Here is a 13,038-nt window from a genome sequence, read left to right as displayed (position 1 = left end):
CTGGTCGGCAGAAGCCAAAAATAGTCTAAGGAGGGGCCGATTCTAGCAGGTCTTGTGAGAGAATCCAGTTCCACCCAGCTTACATCATCATGCAGCTCTTGCTTAAAGGAGGGTTGTAGAAGGCAGAGAAAATTCCATTTTAAAAGATGAGGGAAACAAGCTCACCAGCTGCCCTGACTCGCTACATTGTGAAGTAGAGGAAGTCAGACAACTCCATGCGCCTGAAGGAGCAGAGGGCTGGAGAGAGTTCTGTTGGTTCTCTGCTTGAATGGCAGACAGAGGCAGCACATCCCCTGTAGAGGGGCGGAAGCAGATGCCAGGAGACCTGCACACCCATCAGCTGTAAACGCTCCCAAAACTTAGAAACAGTATGGGGAAATTGTCAGGCTCCACCTAAAAGGTGGCACACAGTCAGTAGGGAAGGAGAAGATTACAGCAGGCACTGCAGCCAACACACAACCCATTTTCTGCGAGATCTAGACCAGAGTCACACAGCTAATACAGATACCGGCTCAAGGATCACACACAGTAGTCACAGCTCCACCACTAACAGCTATACTGCCAACAGACAGAAGCATGGACACTGAAGAATGGTCAGGCCACTACTGCTACAGTAGATGTGAGGAGAGCAGAGGTTTCAATGCAGAGAACAAGACAGGGTTAAATACAGATGCCATATGTAAGAGCCAACAGTGACTGATCTCTGATAATTATTTGTTAATGGGTTCATGTTGTGTTAAATTTATTATGTATGTGTACTGCCTGCAAAACACATTTCCCATGTGGAACAATAAAGGTACTGTAGTAAGGGTGAGCTGTAGCGGAGCAGTGAGAAAGGATTGACAAAAACCAAGCAGGTGCAGTTACTGCTTAAATGATTTCATACAGTACATACCTATGTCTTGCAGCTTCCAGCAATACCATCTTAGAAATGCCTAGCACTAGCAAAACTGCAGGTCTATAAAGGACAACTAGAGAGAATGATACCGGATAGAACGGTAGAGGCCACTGACAGCCCTTAGTTATTTTAGACAGTGGTTATATGGAAGAAAAATAATAATAATAATAATAATAATAATAATAATAATAATAATAATAATGGGGTGTGCCTTAGGAACCAGCTGGCTCCACATGAAAAGAGAAGAGAACTGGGATTGCATGCCAGGAGAGTTGAGCTTTGAGGGCCAGACAGCAAAAAGGTGCCTGAAGAGAATAGTCTTCTGCAGCTGCCACCACTATCAACCCCCTTGTTATACATACAATACGTTTTTGTTTCCAAGCTTCTAAGATCCCTGCTGTGTACAACAAAGATGATAAAAAGTGGAGGAAGCCTTCGTTTAAAAAAAAATAAAATGATTAATATCAGCAATAATAAAAACGTTAAATACGGTTTAATTCGACATAATCTGGGAAACCACATATCCTTTTGAATAATCTTCGTGAAAAGTAGGGTTACAAATGGAAGTGAAGTACTGTACGATCACATGTCAAAATAGCCAACCCTATTTTCTCTAGAAGCAATCAAACAATGTAACGATGATAAGTACAAAGTTGGGGAAATCAAAACGCATAGCTTCTCCTTTTAAAAAAAAACAGTACTTACAATTCAGAACGTTACAATTGGAGACATCAAATTAAATTAAATAGATTAAATACACAGTATTAAGTACTGTGAAATACACGTCAGCTCCACATTACAGCTTTCCCAAGTTATTCGACCGCCAAATTATTAATATAAATATGGCTGTGCTTTCACCGCCCCTTCCACGACAAAAACCTTTTTTTTTAAAGCAGAGTATTCAAAACAGAGGGTGATATCTTCTTTTTAACCTAGAAAAAAAAACTTGATATCAAATAAAGATAATGGAACGGAAGCTGTAGCAGTCAGCCTGTTGGCTGGTTATGAAAGTTTGTAGTAGGCACAACACAGCTATTTCTCCAAATTTTAAATTTTACATATATCTTAATATTACAGCAAACTATTGCGAATTATTAAGGATATAACTGAAAGTAAAAAAGAGCAATATCAACACGAAATAAAAACCCAACATATTAATTATTGCATTATTGAATTACGTTATGACAACTTGCACAGCTATTATTATTATTGTTATACTTGAATCGACATAAAAGGCAAAACGCTTTCTTAAGTGTCCAGAGAAAGTATATTGAAATATATACAACGATTTCTCATTCATTTTCCTCCTACATTCTTGTTAACATGTTTACAAACTTATGTATTGATTGCACATGATTCCTTACAATACGTGGAACCAAGATAAGATCCAACCTATCTGAAGGAAAATATACTAAATATCATGCTCTTCTTTTATACCCTAGTTCTGTTGTATTTGAGTCATATATTTGTGTTAAGTTTGCAAAAATAATGAAAACGCTGAAAATTATTTAGGAAGTAGAAATGATCCAAGCTTACCTAAATGTTTATTAGTCCATTACACCCAATACAAACTACGAACTGCTGCTCGTCAAGCGTAGCACATCTGTGTGAAGGATCGACCGTGACGTCATTTCGGGGAAAAGGAGTTACGAATTAGTTCAGTTTCATTTTGCGATTATAAACCATTTAGGATAGCAATAATAATTTTAGTTTCATTAAGTGTAATTGTGATTTCACTATTTTAAAGTCGTATGTGTTAAATCACAAATACAATACATTTAGTTAAATACAAACAGAACCTTTTAATTGCCTTATTAGTAGTCAATCTTGAAAACAGAATTGGATTTTCAATACTGTTGAGTCCCGTTTCTTTAAGCAGAATGCACATTTTAAGTCTCACATATATGTTAATCTTATGGTAATATTTTCAGAACATTGGTTGCTGATAAATTAAGCTGACATTCAGTAGGTTTCGTTTTCTCGTTTATTTCGTAGGTGGTCCTGATAAGTTTCCTGATAGCTCATCCATGCCTATTTAATAATGCTGAATGTGTTTATGCAAAGATTTGGGCGATTCAGTTCAAAGGTCCGTTTGAAAAAAACATTAGCGAAATCCTAAAACCACGTCACATTGCCCGACAGAACGCATTGCCGTCTCTGTGCCACTGTAATGACAAGGTTTCGAAATATCTAGAATAAGTCTTATGCGGAAACACCATGATAGAAGACACCCAGCTTCTTTTTATAAATACCCTTAAAGTCTTTTTAAAGAAAATGAGAACCTATCTACGTTTCTATAGAGCCATTTGCCAAGCAGAATTGCTTTCTACTAGCATGTATCTCTACAGTACGTGGTATGGAGAGTAAGACGTTACAAATTGAACCTAAAAGATTAGAGGGGGTTTGCTGATAAAATAATACGCAGGGTCCTAAAGGATCTGAGGTTTACATTTTCAGCCATAACACAGCTTCTCTTATATGAGACAAGTACGTACTAACTGCTAGTCTGGAAAGATTAGTTCTGTATAACTGTAGTTCTTTATAACACAACTCAAAACAATCACAAATTAAGTTGATGATTCCCATTAACATGCTCTTTTGGATTTGGAATCATCAACTTAATGTGTGATTGTTTTGAGTTGTGTTATAAAGAACTACAGTTATATAGAACTAATCTTTCCAGACTAAAAGGCAGTTAGTACGTTGTTGTCTTCACTTAGAGACCGAATGAGACAGGAAATAATGACTTAAAAAGCAAGAAATTACTAACTCATGAATTATGTAAATTTTATTTATAACCACCCAGGTAATTTGATTATCTCCTATGGGGGGTTATATGCACCTGAAAAAAGGCTCCACAGCCGAAATGTTGTGTTTTCTTTCTTCTCTTTTCAACATGGAATAAACCTATTACTTGTTCATTTGCATTACCACAGTATGTCAACTATAAAGGAGTATAAAGAATTTAAGACATGTGTTATTTAGCCAAGGAAACTTCTAATGTTGACTGGTATACTTATATTTTATTGTTACACTCATTCATTTCATTGTGCTCTTTAGAATATCAAGCAACAATTAGCATGTTTTAGCAAAAATAAACGGTTACAATATTAAAAACTAATTTAATTATCTTAGCTGTAGCTTGGACTGTACTTGCAAGCTCTAATTTATTCCTGGTTTTGCCTTTTAAAAGCCACATAAACATTTTTATGTTTTTAATCTACTGTGACTAAACTGCTGTTGATGTGGTCTTAGAGTTTAACACACAAGTAATAAAACCTGAAATGTCTTCTTATAAGTTACCAATTTCAATTGCATCTAAATCATTAGCTTTCATATCAGTAATGGAGATCTTCTTTCCCTGTAAAATAATGTAAGTTGGTAAAAATACTGAATGTTTCTCTATTTTAAAACCGAACCATAAAAAACCTGCAGTTGTATGTTGTATCAGTAACTTCAATTTAACAATGAAGAGATATTAAATGATTTAAAACACAAACACTGAAAGATACTCACCTTCTTTGTAAAACCATTTCACCTTCATTTTCACCTGGATAGTGGTTTAGTCTATTGTCTTTCACCAAAGAATCTAGTAAAATTACTTTTCCTATTGAGATAACGGCAGCAGTGAACGGGACTCTTTTGAACACTGTTTCCATAATTACTGACACAATACACACTTCTACTTTGGCTCAGTATGACCAGAATTTGTGACCACAATGTGTATGCATGGAAGGCACACAAAAGGATGAACATATTCAATACTCACTGTATTGAATACAGTGTTATCATGTTTAAGTAAAGAATTTGCTGTATACTATCAGTTTTTCAAAGTGCATTTTTTTACTGGAATAATAAATTATATGATGAATACCAAACTGACCAGAAACACATGAAAAAAAAGACAACAGGGCAAGCTTTATAGTGTGTTTAATTGTGTTTAATTGGCCTAATAGTTATAAAATCCCTTTAAAGTCCTTTGTCAAAAACTTCAAAATTCAAATAATAAAAATTAAAAAATATGTTAGTATTTTTTGCACATGGACTCACCAGATCATATATGCTGTATTTCTGATTAATGACACTATAGAACATAAAGAAAGGGTGGTTACAACACAATATGTTTAATTTGCACACCTGACAGATAAGAAAACAAATATGAACCCAAATGCAAATCTGGCTTCTACCGTAGTTTTTTTTTTAAATTGCGTACAACGCCTTCTATGCAAACATACTGTATGGTTATCCATGGCATATATATTCATGTATGTGTTTGTATGTACAGTATGTGTGAATCTGCAAGCAATTAAATCCTTGTTACTGAAAATCTTTTAATTTTCTTAAGAGCCCTAAGTGAATTCAATGCTTACTTTATACTAATACAAGTACATGTATGTCAAAAGGCATATGGTACCAGTTTTAAAGGTAATAAAACCATTTACCATTATTATTAAAATCATTTGATAACAATAAATCATCTGTAACATTACCATGAATTTAAACATTCAGTTATGCTGGCAATTCAAAGTAAAATCTTTATTCGTGCACAATAAAATTCTAAAGGTTAATTCTAAAGGTTATTATATCTCTTACAATTTCCTACAGCAGTTTATTTAATATTCCTTGCTGCTAAGTAGCTCATTTGAATGAAATGATTAACATTGACTTCATTTTGTACAGACGTATACAGTACATGATTAATAAAGAAAAACAACGATTGATTCTGCCAGCAATCAATTCCATTTTTAATTTTGATCAACTTCTGACGTTATTCATACTCATAACCACAAGTACTGCACCTCCAAAGCCTTAATAATTTTCATTCTAACGACAACTTGCAACGGGATGCTGAATTTATCATTTCTCATGGTGTTTTAGGTGCCCAAGACAAAAGGAATTTTTTACTTAAAAAAAGGAATTAATATTTTATGTTGCTTCTCATCACAGTGTCACCAATTATTGTAGTGTATTTAGGTTCTTTCAGGACAAAGGACTAATGGAGATGATTCGATTTTTAAGAACTTTATTTTCTTTTCACAAAAAAAATACAGGGCATCACAAATTAGAAAGCTTTACATTAATATACATACTTAAAACAGTATATACAGTATGATCACATCTCATTACATTTTGACACAGGACCAGTTACATAGCAACAATTTATTTTGTTCTGGTGCAAATTACATTCTTTCCTTAAACATGATAATGTTTATCGCAGCATCTTGAGATACTGTCCTATGACCTCTATTTCCCACAGATTTTCTGCTTCCTCCCTCCCTTCTCTCCACAGATCTCTGAGGTAATAGTTCTCTCGGGTGATGAACAGGGCAAGGCTACCTGCTGCCTTGACTGGGACCTCGATGCCTTTGAACACCCCCATGTTCCTCACCCTCCACAGGGCGTCTTTCCCACTGTTCACCACGGCCCTTCCTCCTGACGTGTTTGACAGGAGAGACGCCGTATAAAACGAAAGCAGCGGTCAGGGAAAATTGGGACGAGAGAGCTTGCAACCAGTGTTCAAACTGGGCCCAGAAGGCCTTAGCAAAAAAGCAGGACCACAGGAGATGAGTCACAGTCTCCTCCTCATCACAGCCCACCATAACACAGCGAGGGCCCCTATGGTACAAGAAGGTTCACACCGGTAAGAACTGCTGGATGACACTCCAGGCTAAGTCTCTGTGAACACTGCACAGAAACTTAGAGGGTGTGTGTTTCCACACCTTCCTTGTTTGGGCTGATGTTAAAATGCCCACAGGGGTCTGCCTATTGTTCTGGGGTGCAACGAAATCTTCCAGTTTTTGGACGCTGACTTCTCGGAGGGGAATATGGCCAATTGGGTGAGATGTTAGAAAACTTTTAACTTTCCCATAAATTGCAGGGCATGTGTCAGAGAGTGGGACATCCAGCTTGGGTCTGACACTCCACACTCCCTGGAACACCTCCCTACCTACCTAGAGCCTGGAAAAATAAGTCCAGGTACGCGCTTCAGGTGCTGTTGCAAAGCCTCTCAGCACAGAGGCCAGGAAAATGCACAGCAGCTTCGTAGCAATATCTGGGACAGACTTCCCCCCTGAGGGTAGCGGCCTGTACATTATTTCCCTTCTGAGTCTTTCCTGCTTCCCACCCCATAAAAATTGAAACATCAATCTCCTCAGCACCGCCGCAACACGGTGTGGGATTGGGAAGGTAGTAGCCAGAAAATTCAAGACAGGCAAGAGCTCGGCTTTGATGACCAGCACCTTCCTGTCATGGTGAGGTCTCGGTCCTTCCATTGCATCAGTTTTTTGTTTAATTTGTTAACAATTTGTTCTGCCAATTTACTGTTCCCATCTCTTCTTCAAAATACACCCCCAGGACCTTAATTCTCTTCTCTTGCAGCCTGAGATCATGTCCTTCTTTTGGCTCCCTCCAGTTCTGATAAAAAATCTCACTCTTAGATTTGTTCATTTTTGCAGAGGAAGTCAAAGAGAAACGATCTTTACATCTTTACGGTGGTAATTATTTAACAACAGGCTATACACTACGAAGGTTATACAGGACACTAGAACTACTATGATATTATTTACATATGTAGGGTCGGCTGCTGGTCATCGTGCTGACCCTCAGACACTCCCCAGCTACAACTCCCAGCATGTCCAGTTTAACTATGACTGCCTAGAGGCTCTTCCTCCTCACCACTGGGCGAGGGCGTTACATTTTTATACTGTAGCATTTACAGGTTTTTTTCAGAACAAAGGACCAGTGGAGACGCAATTAACAAACCAAGCACTAGCTTTATTCATTAACAACCATGAAACCAAACACAGGATATACACGCACATGAGGAGACTGACAGAACACGTACTGTACACATCTTTAGGGTGGTAATTACTTAACAACACGCTATACTCTTATAAGACTACACAGGGCACTAGAACTACTAGGACATTATTTACACAGGTAGGTTCAGCCACTGGTCATCGTGCTGACCTTCAGACTCTCCCCGGCTACCACTCCCAGCATACCCAGTGGTACTACGAGCGCCAAGGGGCGCTTCCTCCTCACCACCAGGCGAGGGCGTTACACTGCCCCCGCCTGAAGCGTCTGGCGTCTCGCCGACGTCGAACACCCCCCTCAGGCTGTACTCGTACTTGGCTAACGGCTGTGGAACCCTGCGTGAGTGGCCGCTGCACCACGGTGACAGCTGGCAACCCACGGACACCCCACTATCGGCCGGCTCCAGCCCCGGCTGCTTCTCTGGAGCCTCCCCACATGGCTCCTTCTCCCGGACCACTCTCCCCCATGTTCGCAACCAGACACGGTAGCAGACCTCGCCCAACACCCCGAGTCCCCGGGCTGGAAGGCAGGCCTCCTGCAGCGCAGGTCGTAGTGCCGCTTCTGCCGGACCCCCGCCTGAGTCAGGTGGGTCCGTGCAAAGCTGTGCACACGCCGCATCTGCTGCCGCAGGTCCCACTCGTAGTCCGGTCCAGCCGGCGGTGCCAACCCGAAGACCAAGTCCACCAGGGTTTGCATTTCCCGGCCCAGAATGAGCGAGGCCGGAGGTGCACCCGGTGGATTCCTGGACCGTGGTACGCCCAGAGCGCAAGGGGGAGGTGGCGGTCCCAGTCCCGTTGGTGCTGGGACACCCAGGTGGCCAGCTGGGTGGTGAGCGTCCGATTAAACCGCTCCACCAACTCGTCACTCTGGGGATCCAGCGGGGTGGTCCGCGTCTTAGTGATCCCCAGGCGATGGCACACTCTGGCGAAGACTTGGGACTCGAAGTTACGCCCCTGGTCACTGTGTAACTCCTCCAGCACCCCCAGCCTGGCAAACATCCCCTCCAGTAGTGCATCATCCACCGTGGGGGCACTCTGGTCCGGGAGGGCGTAGGCCTCCGGCCACTTCGTAAAATAGTCCATGGCCACCGACGTAGAGGTTCCCGGCCTCGGTGCGTGGAAATGGGCCCAAAACGTCCACCCCCACCCGCTCCATAGGAGCCCCCACCTGGTGTTGTTGGAGGGGGGTCCGAGAACGCTCGGGGGGGCCCTTCTGAGCCACACACACCACACACGTTCGACAATACCGCTCCACGTCCCGGTGGCAAAGACCCCAATAAAAATGGCCTCGGAGCCGTTGCAGGGTTTTTTTACCGCCGCAGTGCTCGCCTCAGCCACGGTGCGGACAGCCCCCTCACGCTGCTCCCGCCAGACGCAGTGGTGGCAGTCCGCGGCCTCACAGGGGCACCGCGAGACAGCGTCGGCATTGAGATGGCAAGACCCCGCACGGTGCACGACAGTGAAGTCGTACTCCTGCAGGATCTCTATCCATCGCGCCATCTGCCTCTCCGGCTCCTTAAAGTGGAGCAGCCAGGTGAGGGACGCATGGTCGGTCCTCAACCGGAACAGGGTCCCGAACAGGTACGGCCTGAAGTGGTGGACCGCCGCCATCACCACCAGCAGCTCGCGACGGGTCATGCAGTAGTTCCGTTCAGCCCTAGTCAAAGCCCGACAATAGTAGGCCACTATGTGCTCCCCATCTGGCCCCTCCTGCGCCAACACAGCACCCACCCCCGAGTTACTCGCGTCGGGGTAGGCCAGCATGGGGGCCCCCACCAGAGCTTCACGCAACCGGCCGACGGCCGTCTCACAGCCCGAGTTCCAGTCGAAACGGCGGCCCTTGTCAGTGAGGAGGTGCAGCGGGGAAGCAATGCTGACAAAGTCCCGGACGAACCTCCGGTAGTACGAGGCCATCCCCAGAAAGCTGCGCAGCTCCGCGACGGTGCGTGGAGTCGGCCAGCCCCTCACTGCGGCGACCTCACCTGGGTCTGTAGTCACCCCTCGCGGTCCAACAACATGGATGGAAAAGGCCATCTTTGGGCGAGCATCGTGAGCAAGCGGTACCTGCCAGTAGCCACAGAGGAGGTCCAGGGAGCTGAACCAGGTCGACCCGGTAATGTAGTCCAGGGCATCATCTATCCTCGGCAGGGGGTAGGAATCTTTCCGGGTGACCTCGATCAGCTTGCGGTAGTTGATGCAGAACCTCCACGAGCCGTCTTTTTTTTTTACCAGTACAGCTGGCGCTGACCACGGGCTCGCGGAGGGCTCAATCACCCCCGCTGCTGCCATCTCCCGGATCTTTTCCTCGGTGGAGGTCCGCTTGGTGTGAACCATGCGTCCCGGTGGGATGCTGATGGGCTGAGCGTGGCTGGTGTTGATTTTGCATTGGACCAGGGCAGTGCGGGTGCAGTCCTCATCTCTCGCCGCAAAGAGGTCCTCGTTCTGGGTGAGTAGCTCCTGGAGCCACTGCTGCTGGTCCTGATCGAGGCCCTCGCAGCTCCGCTGGTAAAGGTCCTCAACGGCACGCCTCGCTTCCACGTAACGCTCAGCCCCCCCGGCTCCGGCAAGCCCGCGTCCCTTAGCCTTCGCCGGGCCTGCTCTCCACCAGGTGAAGTCGCTCCCCCTGCCACACCAACTCCTGCCGGCCCAAGTCCAAACTGGCCCCCACTCGCCGCAGTAGGTCCAGCCCCAGAATGCAGTCCTCCTGGATGGGTGCAAGGTAGCAGGGGTGGCGCACCGTCGCTGCACCTAGACGGAAGGCAAGCACCTGTTTCCCCCGGACGCCCAGGTGGCCAGCCATCTTCTCCCGGCTCCAGCCATTCGTCCGGGCCACGAGCTGGAACTGCGCCTTGTAGGTTTCCCAAGGCGCTTCCCCATAGTAGCCGATGGCCGATGGTCGGCTCCAGCAGGGAGGGTATCCTCTCTCTGGGGCACCCACTGACCAGGAGTAGCGTCCAGTCGCCCCAATTCTACCGGCGGTACCACTACTGAGTAGCCCTGGTAAGGGCTGTGGCCACCTGTCGCACCCAGAAGTTGCTCAGGCTCCCTATGTGCGCTGCCGATAGGTTCTGTTTCTTTAAGAGTCAGCCGGCGCTTAACAGAATCGGCAAGTGTCTGCATCCATTTGTCCATCCTGCCCGCTTCTGACACCAATGTAGCGTTTACAGGTTCTTTTCAGAACAAAGGACCAGTGGAGACGCGATTAACAAACCAAGCGCTAGCTTTATTCATTAACAACCACAAAACCAAACACAGGATATACACGCACATGAGGAGACTGATGGAACACGTACAATCTTTAGGGTGGTAATTACTTAACAACACGCTATACTCTTATAAGACTACACAGGGCACTAGAACTACTAGGACATTATTTACACAGGTAGGGTCAGCCGCTGGTCATCGTGCTGACCCTCAGACTCTCCCCGGCTACCACTCCCAGCATGCCCAGCGGTACTACAAGCGCCTAGGGGCGCTTCCTCCTTACCACCAGGCGAGGGCATTACAATACCATCAAAACATAAAGCATGTTAGTGTTTATACAAGGACGAACTTTAAATGCCTCTTTTAAGATCTTTAACTTTAATTTCTGAAGCATCCAAAATTGTAATTACATGTGAAATCTTGTGAAAACGAATATGGCACGAAAACTGGAGCAAGAGGAAAAAGTGGAATATATTTTTAAAATCAACTCACACATGTTACCAACTACATTTTACACACACAGTTTTAACATTGCTGTTGTAATAACACAACATGATTAACGGACCCTTTTGATGTCTGAAAAGCTGTTATGATCTTACTATGATGACTTTCTTGTGCAGTATCAGGCGTTTCTCGTAAATATTCCCTCGATATGAAATATAGAGTATAAAGCCTCACGTTTATTACTGCCACCTTCAGGATTGGAGTATGGGAGAACAGTGCTTGTGTTCAATTCCTAAACAAAAAGACCTCCTGAGCTTTTGAGATCTAATAATGATGTAATCACAAACTTCCCAACATCAATTTGTTTAGTTTTTTATTTACAAAATAAATCTTTAGTCAGATACCAATAATTAATCCAGATTTGATTTAAAGATGTATCGTTCTGCGTTACAATTGCACCCAAATAAAAAGAAACTGTCTATTAACGATTCAATCTTCAGGATGGCGGGCTATTTAGAGCTGCTGTTTCACATTGTTCGGTTTGTGTGCTCGAGTGAGGTCTGGGGCGCCTTACTGTGTGGAGTTTGCATATCGTACCTATGTTTGTGTGTGTGTGTTTTGCCTGGTTTCCATCTGCAGTTTAAGGACGTTCTGTTAGATACAATAGCGTGTTTCTAATTCCCGTGTGTGTATGTGCTTTGATAGAAAGTTGTCCGATTCAGGGGTATCTGCCTGCTAGGCTGCTGGGCTCCAGCTCACCGCGACCTTGCATTGTTTGACCAAGCGGTTTTTCTCCCCAATTTTCCCTAATCGCTGCTTTCGTTATATACGGCATCTCTCCTGTCAAACTTCCTCCTGACGTGTTTGACAGGATCTGAGTCGTGGTGAACAGTGGGAAAGACGCCCTGTGGAGAGTGAGGAACATGGGGGTGTTCAAAGGCATCGAGGTCCCAGTCAAGGCAGCAGGTAGCCTTGCCCTGTTCATCACCCGAGAAAACTATTACCTCAGAGATCTGTGGAGAGAAGGGAGAGAGGAAGCAGAAAATCCGTGGGAAATAGACGACATAGGACAATATCTCAAGAAATTGTGAAAAACATTATCATGTTTAAGTAAAGAATTTGCTTTGCACCAGAACAGGAGAAATTGTTGCTATGTAACTATTATCGCGTCAAAACGTAATGAGATGTAATCATATATACTGTTTTAAGTATGTATATTAATGTAAAGCTTTCTATTTTGTGATTCCCTGTATTTTTGTGAATAGAAAATAAAGTTCTTAAAAATCGGCTAGTGAAGACTTACTGTATGGTTTCCATCAGTTACACTTTGTCACATAACCTTAGTCTCGCAGCACTTTTGCCATTATGAAACACAATCTATTCGTAATATCCCGTATAAAATAACAAATGTCATAAATGATTGTACTTATTTATTAATTTTCCCTTTCTCTTAAGAGACATTTGATCAATATTTCTCCAACTAAACCTGCATGTCACATATTTTCGCCAAAAGCATGATGCAGTTGTGCAATTTACAGTATATATTTACAGTAAGACCTTCCAAGGAAAATAATTTCACTTGCCATATGATTGACACGTCGCATTCAAACACTAGCAGTCTGCAATTTCCAATTGCGCAAGTCTGCTCTTTCCAGAGAAAAGGGATTGGCGGAGGTG

At 43.7% G+C, this 13,038-nt stretch overlaps 1 protein-coding gene and 1 long non-coding RNA gene across 4 annotated transcripts in view; both read right to left on the bottom strand.

The window, feature by feature from the left end:
* LOC102687171 (TPR and ankyrin repeat-containing protein 1) overlaps positions 1–2,658 on the bottom strand; it is a 37,893-nt gene extending 35,235 nt beyond the window's left edge. Inside the window, exons 1-2 of one of the 3 annotated variants that reach the window (XM_015357297.2) lie at positions 896–2,041; positions 166–358 (exon numbers count right to left, since the gene is read on the bottom strand). The gene's annotated coding sequence lies outside the window, so the exon portion shown is untranslated. Of the gene's footprint in view, positions 1–165; positions 2,042–2,434 lie in introns of those variants that run through there. The other 2 variants (XM_015357296.2, XM_069195035.1) reach the window with 2 other exon arrangements.
* Positions 2,659–10,915: 8,257 nt separating this feature from the next.
* On the bottom strand, positions 10,916–12,970 carry LOC138241633 (uncharacterized). The gene is made up of 2 exons (XR_011190893.1): positions 12,665–12,970; positions 10,916–12,374 (listed from the first exon to the last, which is right to left on the bottom strand). It is a non-coding gene; the product is annotated as an uncharacterized lncRNA (long non-coding RNA).
* Between the last annotated feature and the right edge of the window lie 68 nt (positions 12,971–13,038).

Source organism: Lepisosteus oculatus, chromosome 10, assembly GCF_040954835.1.
Source record: "Lepisosteus oculatus isolate fLepOcu1 chromosome 10, fLepOcu1.hap2, whole genome shotgun sequence".
In the NCBI taxonomy this organism is placed as follows: Eukaryota; Metazoa; Chordata; class Actinopteri; order Semionotiformes; family Lepisosteidae; genus Lepisosteus; species Lepisosteus oculatus.
Note: the sequence above shows the minus strand (reverse complement) of the source record. Positions and strands in the feature narration are given on the sequence as shown.